Genomic DNA, 8,270 nt, shown 5'->3' with positions numbered 1-8,270 from the left:
CTATTTGTGTTCTCCTTGAGTCTGTTTGTGGTTTCCTTGAGCTCTTGTAGAGCTCTATATACATATCTTCTAAATTCCTTCTCAGATAATCCTATTGCCTGTTCTTCCATGATAGATAAATCTTTAGTCTGGGGTTTTATTTCTATTGTCTTGTCTTGTTTTTCTTTTTCTTTTTTTGATTTGAGGATGTCTGCTTTTTCCTAGACATTTTGAAGTTGTTGTCTTTAACTGTTAGTTACATATTGATTTGTTTCACACAGATTTTATGTTTAAATATATTTGCAAGTGTGGAATAGGTGTACTTTTTTTGGTTGTTAATTAGGATGTGTTGGGCTGCTCTCCAGTTTTCTCTGTGTTGATGGAATCACTGTTGGGAATATGGTTGCAGATATCTGTTCATTGGGAAGGGGATTTGGAGTTGGGATGAGTAGTTGTTGTGCTGGCTTAATGTGCTTCTACTGACTGGGGCAAAGGAGAAGGGGAAAAAAGATAAAGAAAAGAAAAAGGAAAAAAAAAAAAGATGCCAGGAGCAAGTCCCTGTTTTCTGTGTTTCTGCACATGCTGTTGGCTCCAAGAGTTTGTTTTAAGTCTGCTTGGTATGGCTTCAAATGATGACATTTTGTTGTAAATGACAGACCTGTGTTTCAAATTGACAGAGACCCCGATGGTTAGGGGACTACTACTTTCCACTTGGGTCAGAAAGCCATAAAAATCCTGTACCCTGGTCTACTCTGTGCTAAAAAGTGGTCAGGGAAGAATTGAATCCCAGCCCTCTGCCCTGCATTCGTTCCAGGACCTGCCTACTCAGAGCAAGTTTCCTCCCTTCCTCCTCTCTAGTCTGAACTCCGTGGCAGCGTGAGCCAAGGGAGTTTCTGCTCTGTTTCTCAGCCAGGTTGTTCATTTACTCAGCTCAACCCCCAGGGTTAGCATCAGAAGCTCCCTGTGATGGTTATGTTTGTGTGTCAACTTGGCTGGGCCTGGTTGAGTGGCTGGGCAAGTGGTGGTAGTTATTCCCCATGATGAGACTGGCAATCAACTCCATGGTGGGATCTACCACAAGCAGCTGAGTAGCTACCTTTGGGATGTAGTCTGCTTACTGTATATAAGGAGAAGCCTTGGGAATGGTCTCTAGCCTATGGCATGCTTGGACCCTGCATGTAGCTGTGTCATTGCTCAGCAGCCTGCTATGCTCTGCCAACCTTGGGACTCACAATGGACTTAAGTTAGTGGCCTGCCGTGTGGTTTGGTAACATCAGGACTGTGCCTTTTTACCTGTCAACCTTGGGGCTTCTTAGCCTCAGCACCAGCAGCTGTCTGAATGAAGAAATGCCTCTAGCTCCAGTGGGCCAGGAGCAGGAGGCAGAGCTGGACCCCAAGGTTGAGTGGCTTTCACCCAGCCCCTAGAGTCTGACACTTTGAACTTGAACTTAAAGCCTCCAAATTGTAAGAATAAACTGTTTGTTAAGGCCATCCCATTTGTGGTATATTTCTCATCAGAGTGGCACTAGGTAACTAGAACAGTCCCGGTGTGGATATTCTTGAGTCCCTGAATCCTTCGTGGGTTCTGTTGTCCACCCCTGTTCCCCCCAGTTTTTTCCCTCCTTCTCACTGTGCCTCTCCCCTGTATTGCTAATGAGTTTCCCACTTCTCTGCCTGTCCATCTCCCACCAGCCAGGCTGGCTCATTTTTTCCCCTTACCTCTTTAATCTGTTCTTTTTCTCTGCCTCCACTAAATCTGCCACCCTTTCTCCTACTCAGTTGTTCACAACTCCAGAATCCCTGCTTCTATCTGCTACATCTAGTTTTTCAGAAATAAAGATACTAGAGGGAACAAATGTGTGGATTACAGGTACGATGCCATTTTCCCACCCTATCTTTTATATTTCAAAAGATACTGACTTAAGACATATTTTACACAAACCTGTCTCACTAACATAACAAAGACAACCCATTCGCAAATGGATTATAATTACAAGCACAGAGGTTAGAATTTATAACACATATTTTTGGGGAACATAATTCAATCCATAACAGTCCAATCTTTGCCCCCACCAATTCATGTCCTTGCCATATGAAGAACACATTTACTCTATAACATCATCCCAGAAGTCTTAAGTATAAAATCTCATCTTCTGAATCATCTAAATCAAATATAGGTGAGACTTTAGGGGTATTCCATCCTGGGACAAATTTCCTTTTCATCTGTGAACCTGTGATATTTAGAGTACAGGTTATGTGTTTCCAAAGTACAATGATGAAACAGACACAAGATAGACATTTTCATTACAAATGGGAGAAATTGGAGGGAAAGAAGGGATAACAGGCACCAAGCAAGTCCAAAACCCAGTAAAACAAATTACATTAGCTCTCAAAGCTTGAAAAGAATTCTCTGTTCTCTGAGACAATCTGGGCAATGGCTCTGTTCTCCAAACTTTGGGTTCTGGCTACACCCTCTGGATTCTGAATGGAGATCCCTCATCACTGGGCTTCAACTTTGCCTTCCAGGTACTCTGGGATACAACACTGCTTCCTTGACTTTAGGCGGCTCCATTATCCTAGTCCATCTGAGTGGTGAATCCCCACCTTGCCCCCAGCAGGCCCTGTTCTTCTGCCCCATGGGTGTGGCAGCCCTGCTTTCTCAGCTTTGGGCAGTGGTCCCATCCTCCAGGCATACCTTAATGTCAGTCCTGCAATCTGGAACCAAGTTGGTGAAGATCCCTCTCTTTGAAACCTGGGAGGTTATGGCCTCACTCTTTGAGATCTAGGAAACCAGGACCCCACTGTTTGAAACCAAAGAGGCTCTGCTTCTTGTACTCCTTCCAATAGTTCTGCTGATCTTGGAGCTGTTACAGAGATGATCTTTTCTTGGAGGAACACAGACATAGCTTCTTTGGCCTGCTTGTGTGTGTGTGTGTGTGTGTGTGTGTGTAGAATTCCAAGATACAGTGTTCTTTCCTTTTGTTCTTTCTCTGTACCCTTTACTCTAAGTTCTGTTTTCATTTTGCACAGCTCATTTTTAAGTCCATCCTTTTCCTCTTGCATTTTACGCTAAGTGATAAGGAGAGAACTCCATCTTAAACCTTTAAGATCTTACTTAGAAATTCAAGATATCCAAGTTCATCAGTTTCAAATTCTACCTTTCACCAAATACTTGAGTGTAATTCAGACAGGTTCTTTGCCAGTGCATAAAAACATTGCCCATTCCTCCATTGTCCAAGCACATATTCATCATTTTCTTTTAAAGCCTCACCTGAAGCACGTTGATGATGCCCATTTCTAGTAAGATTCTGTTGCTGGCAGCATAGGTACTCTCAAAGATAATAGAGACTTTCTTGGTAACTCTTCTCTGTTCTGTCTGAGCTGTCACCAAAATTGCCTTTGACATGCATAATTCCACCAGTAGTCTCTTCAAAGCAATCTAGGCTTTTACTATTTAAACAAACAAACAAACAAACAAAACTCAGTGCCATGGAGTTGGTTCCAACTCATAGCAACCCCTCCTCGGTTTCTGAGGTGGTATCTCTACGGAAGTAGATTGCCCAGTCTTCCTTCTGAGGAGTGGCTGGTGGGTTAGCAGTCAAATGCCCTAGGCACTACAACACCAAAGCTCCTGATTTTACTATTGTTGTTATGTGCTGTCGAATCATCTCCAACTCATAGCAAACTTCCACACAACAGAATGAAACACTCTCTGGTCATGCACCATCGCTGCAGCCACTGTGTCTGTCCATCTCATTGAGGGTGTTCTCCTCTTTCATTGACCCTCTACTTTACCAAGCATGACATCCTTCTCCAGAGAATGGTCCCTTTTGACAACATGACCAAACTGGGTGAGACGAAATCTGGCCATTCTCACTTCCAAGGAGCATTCAGGCTTCTTCCAGGACAGATTTTTTAGCTCTTTCAGCAGTCCACAGTATTCTTCACCAACACCACAACTCAAAAGCATCAACTCTTCTTCAGTCTTCCTTATTCATTGTCCAGCTCTCATATGCATATGAGGTGATTGAAAATACCATGGCTTGAGTTAGGTGCATCATAATCTTCAAGGAGATATCTTTGCTCTTCAGCACTTGAGAGTAGTCTTTTGCAGCATATTTGCCCAATGCAATATGTCTTTTGATGTCTTGACTGCTGCTGCCATTGGTATTGATTGTAGAATCAAGTAATATGAAGTGTTTGACAACTTCAATCTTTTCTCCATCTATCATGATGCTGCTTGTTGGTCCAGTTGTGAGGATTTTTGTTTTCTTTATGTTGAGGTGTAATCTATACTGTAGACTGTAGTCTTTAATTTTTATCAGTAAGTGCTCCAAGTTATCCTCACTTTCAGCAAGAAAAGTTGTGTTGTCTGTATATTGCAGGTTGTTATTAAGCCTTCCTCCAATCTGGACTCCATATTCTTCTTCATATAGTCCAACTTCTCAGATTATATACTCAGCATACAAGTTGAATTAGTATGGTGACAGGATGCACCCTGACACACTCCCTTCCTGATTTTAAACCAGGCAGTATCCCCTTGTTGTGTTTGAATGATAGCCTCCTGGTCTATGTACAGGTTCCTCATGAGTATAATTAAGTGTTCTGGAATTCCCATTCTTCTCACTGTTACCCATAATTTGTTATGATCCACACAATCGAATGCCTTTGTATAGTCAATAAAACACAAGTAAACATCTTTCTGGTATTCCTTGCTTTGAACCAAGATCCACCTGACATCAGCTATGATGTCCCTCATTCCATGTCCCCTTCTGAATCCAGGTTGCATTTCTGGAAGTTCTCTGTGAATATACTGCTGCAACCATTTTTGAATTATCTTCAGTTAAGATTTTACTTGTGTGTGATATCAATGATATTGTTGGATAATTTCCACAATCTGTGGGATCACCTTTCTTTGGAATGGGTACAAATACGGATCTCTTCCACTCAGTTGGCCAAGTTGCTGTCTTCCAAATCTTGTGGCATAGCCACGTGAGTGCCTCCAGTGGGGCATCCATTTGTTGAAACATCTCAATGGGTATTCCATCAATTCCTGGAGCCTTGTTTTTCACCAATTCCTTCAGTGAAGCTTTGACTTCTTCCTTCAATACTATTGGTTCTTGATCATGTGCCACCTCCTGAAATGGATGATAATCTACGAATTCTTTTTGGTATAGTGACTCTGTATTCCATCCATCTTCTTTTGATGTTTCCTGCGTCATTCAACACATTGCCCATGGAATCTATCAATACAGCAATTTGAGACTTCAATTTTTTCCTCAGTTCTTTCAGCTTGAGAAGTGCCAAGTGTGTTCTTCCCTTTTGTTTTTCTAACTCCAAGTCTCTTCACATTTCATATAATAATTGACTTGGTCTTCTTGATTGAAATCTTGTGTTCAGCTCTTTTATCTTGTTGATTCTTCCATTTGCTATGGCTACTCTCCATTCCAGGGCAAGTTTCAGAGTCTCTTCTGAGATCCACTTTGGTCTTTTCTTCCTTTCCTGTCTTTTTAATGACCTTTTGCTTTCTTCATGGGTGATGTTCTTGATGTCATCCCACAATTCTGGTTTTTAGTCATTGGTGTTCAATGCATCAAATCTATTCTTTATATGGTCTCTAAGTTCAGGAGGAATAATATCAAGGTCATATTTTGGCTTTTGTGGAGTTGTTTTAATTGTCTTTAACTTTAACTTTAACTTGCATATGAGCAATTAATGGTCTGTTTCATAGTCAGCTCCTGGTCTTGTTTTGGCTGAAGATATTGAGCTTCTCCATTGCCTCTTGTCACCAATGTAGTCAGTCTGATTTCTGTGTACTCCATCTAGTGAAGTCCATGTGTGTAGTCACCATTTGTGTTGTTGAAAAAAAGGTATTTGCAATGAATAAGTTGTTGATCTTGAAAAATTCTATCATGCGATCTTCAGCATCATTTCTATCATCAAGACTATATTTTCCAACTACTCCTGATTCTTCTGTGTTTCCAACTTTTGCATTCCAATCTCTAGTGATAATTAACACATCCTGATTTCATATTTGGTCAATTTCAGACTGCAGAAGTTGGTAAAAATCTTCAGTTTGGCTTTGATGGTTGGTGTGTAAATTTGAATAATAGTAATATTAACTGGTCTTCCTTGTAGGCATATGGATATTATCCTGTCACTGACAGCATTGTACTTCAGGATTTATGTTAAAACATTCTTTGTGATGATGAATGCCACTCCATTCCTCTTCAATTTGTCATTCCTGGCATAATAGATCACATGGTTGTCTGATTCAAAATGGGGAAAACTGGTCCATTTCAGCTCGCTAATGCGTAGGATATTGATCTTTATGCATTCCATTTCCTTTTTGACAACTTCCAATTTTCCTAGATTCATATTTTGTACACTCCATGTTCTGATTATTAATGGATATTTGCAGCTGTTTCTTCTTGAGTTGTGCCACATGAGCAAAAGGAAGTCCTGAAAGCTTTACTCCATCTACATCATCAAGGTTGGCTGTATTCTGAAGAGGCAGGTCTTTCCTAATCATATTTTGAGTGCCTTCTGACCTAAGGGGCTCATCCTCTGGCACTATATCAGACAATGTTTCATGGTTATTTTTCAGGAATATATCAGACAGTATTTCACCATTATTTATAAGGCTTTCACTGGCCAATTCTTTGACAAGTGGATAGCCTCTTCCTTCTTCTGGGTCTGTCTTAGGCTGGAAGCTCTGCTGAAACCTGTCCACCATGGCTAACTCTATTGGCACTTGAAACACTAGTGGCACAGCCTGAGAGAAAAACACAAGCCACCACAGGATGACAAACTGACAGATGAGTTTGTCTCCCTTAGCTGATCCAAACTGCTCCACTCCCACTTCCTGGCCTTCTCTACCAGTTCCATCCCTCTAAAAGCCATCTGCCATCACCTCTTGGCCTTCCCTACCAGTTCTGGCCCTCCCAAAAGCCCACTTTTACTATTAGGCACCTTAAAACTCTTCCAGTCTCTACCCATAACCTGATTCCAGAACAGTTTCCACATTTTAGTTATCTGTTAGAGCAGCACCATGCTCTTTTGGTATGGAATTCTTAGTTATCTAGTGCTACTATAACATAAATACCACAAAGGTATGCCTTTAAAAAACAGAAATTTATTTTCTCACAGTTTAGGAGGGTAGAAGTCCAAATTCAGAGTACAGGCTCTAGGGGAAGGCTTTCTATCTCTGTCAGCTCTGGATGAAGGTCCTTCCTTTGGAGCTCTCCTTTGTCCTGGCATCTTTCTTACCAAATCTCTCTCTGATCGATTATTTAATTTCTTCTTATATCTTAAAAGAGATTGACTCCAGATATGTTAATCTTGCCTTATTTACATAATAAAGACAACTATTTCCAAATGGGACTATAACCACAGGCCTAGAGGTTAGAATTTATTTTGGGGTGACATAATTCAACCCATAACATGCCTTTACTGGTAAATATGTTTTTGGCCTAGTTTGAATTGTCCATATACTCAAAGGTAATAGATTTCATGGGTTGAAATTTGCTTCATCTTATTGTGTGCCATTGAGTCGGACCCAACTCATAGTGATCCTTCCTTGGGTTTCTGAGGCGATATCACTTGCACTGCCAGCCCTTAGTGACTTTTCATTAGTTTGGCTGCGGTAGACCCACAGTGAAAACAGAATGTTAATTAAATTACTTGTATTTTAGGAGATTGAGATATGTCCATCTTATTTCAAGCAGTGACAACACATATCCCAAGAGGTACTTTGTCCTTAACTGCACCCCAATTAAAGCAGTCTTGTTCTATTTATTTTTGTATTGTTTATGAGGATGTGAGTTTTACAGTATTAAGTAAATTAGAATATAACTGAGGATTTTCTGTGAACTTAGGAGCTGACATTAAGGGGTCATATTATATCTCAAATTAATGCATTTATAGAGAAATAGGAGGAAGTGAACTGCAGTTCACAGAAAATATAAGTGAATTCTCAGAGAGTAAGGGTTGTGTTCCGTAGAGAAATGATGATCTCTTGGGAAACATGTATGTCTTTTCAAAGACTGCCTCCATGGGTATACACAGTTTGCTGGGACATAGTACATAACACATACTCGTTTGTCACCACATCCCTGAGCATTGCCCTAGTCCTGACCCTCATGTTCACCAGTGAGATGAGAAGGGGATTGCAGCCAGGCAGAGCAACTTCAGCAAACAGAAAAGGAAAGTCTGAAACAGACTGGTAGGTTGATGGAATTCAAGATAGCCTGTGGCTGGAGCATAACATAAGATGAATGTGCAGAGAGAGA

General features: G+C 40.8%; 1 protein-coding gene across 1 annotated transcript in view; it reads left to right on the top strand.

Annotated features, from left to right (window-relative positions):
• LOC103198651 (afamin-like) overlaps positions 1 to 8,270 on the top strand; it is a 78,376-nt gene that overhangs the window by 10,285 nt on the left and 59,821 nt on the right. The window lies entirely within an intron of this gene.

The sequence above is a fragment of the Orycteropus afer genome, unplaced genomic scaffold (assembly GCF_000298275.1).
Source record: "Orycteropus afer afer isolate SDZICR_OR568_19922 unplaced genomic scaffold, OryAfe1.0 scaffold00098, whole genome shotgun sequence".
NCBI classification, from domain to species: domain Eukaryota; kingdom Metazoa; phylum Chordata; class Mammalia; order Tubulidentata; family Orycteropodidae; genus Orycteropus; species Orycteropus afer.
Note: the sequence above shows the minus strand (reverse complement) of the source record. Positions and strands in the feature narration are given on the sequence as shown.